The sequence below is a fragment of the Zeugodacus cucurbitae genome, chromosome X (genome assembly GCF_028554725.1).
Source record: "Zeugodacus cucurbitae isolate PBARC_wt_2022May chromosome X, idZeuCucr1.2, whole genome shotgun sequence".
Classification (NCBI taxonomy): Eukaryota; Metazoa; Arthropoda; class Insecta; order Diptera; family Tephritidae; genus Zeugodacus; species Zeugodacus cucurbitae.
The window spans coordinates 9,358,001-9,359,329 of NC_071672.1; positions in this window are offsets into that span (position 1 = coordinate 9,358,001).

Genomic DNA, 1,329 nt, shown 5'->3' on the forward strand with positions numbered 1-1,329 from the left:
TGTCTTGTCGTATCTTGTCTTGTCTTGTCTTGTCTGGTCTTGTCTTGTCTTGTAATGTCTTGTAATGTCTTGTCTTGTCATGTCTTGCCTTGTCTTGTCTTGTCTTGTCTTGTCTTGTCTTGTTTTGTCTTGTCATGTCTTGTCTTGTCTTGACTTGTCTTGTCTTGTCTTGTCTTATCTTCTTAATTAATTTAAAAACAAATCAAACACAATTGTCCTGTCTTGTCTTGTCATGTCTTGTCTTGTCTTGTCTTGTCTTGTCTTGTCTTGTCATGTCTTGTCATGTCTTGTCTTGTCTTGACTTGACTTGTCTTGTCTTGTCTTGTCTTGTCTTGTCTTGTCTTGACTTGTCTTGTCTTATCTTCTTAATTAATTTAAAAACAAATCAAACACAATTGTCCTGTCTTGTCTTGTCTTGTCATGTCTTGTCTTGCCTTGTCTTGTCTTCTCTTCTTAATTAGTTCAGAAACAAATAAAATAAATGTCTTGTCTTGTCTTATCTTGCCTTGTCTTGTCTTGTCTTGTCTTGTCTTATCTTGTCTTGTCTTGACTTGTCTTGTCTTATCTTCTTAATTAATTTAAAAACAAATCAAACACAATTGTCCTGTCTTGTCTTGTCATGTCTTGTCTTGCCTTGTCTTGTCTTCTCTTCTTAATTAGTTTAGAAACAAATAAAATAAATGTCTTGTCTTGTCTTGTTTTGTCATGTCTTGTCTTGTCTTGTCTTGTCTTGTCTTGTCTTGTCTTGTCTTGTCTTCTTTTCTTAATTAATTTAAAAACAAATCAAACACAATTGTCTTGTCTTGACTTGTCTTGTCTTGTCTTGTTTTGTCTTGTCTTGTCTTGTCTTGTCTTGTCTTGTCTTGTCTTGTCTTGTTGTGTCTTGTCATGTCTTGTCTTGTCTTGACTTGTCTTGTCTTGTCTTGTCTTGTCTTGTCTTGTCTGGTCTTGTCTTGTCTTGGCTTGTCTTGTCTTGTCTTGTCTTGTCTTTTCTTGTCTGGTCTTGTCTTGTCTTGTCTTGTCTTGTCTTGTCATGTCTTGTCTTGTCTTGTCTTGTCTTGTCTTGTCTGGTCTTGTCTTGTCTTGACTTGTCTTGTCTTGTCTTGTCTTGTCTTGTCTTGTCTTGTCTTGACTTGTCTTGTCTTGTCTTGTCTTGTCTTGTCTTGTCTTGTCTTGTCTGGTCCTGTCTTGTCTTGTCTTGTCTTGTCTTGTCTTGTATTGTCTTGTCTTGTCTTGTCTTGTCTTGTCATGTCTTGTCTTGTCTTGTCTTGTCTTGTCTTGTCTTGTCTTATTGTGTCTTGTCATGTCTTGTCTTGTCTTGACTTGTCT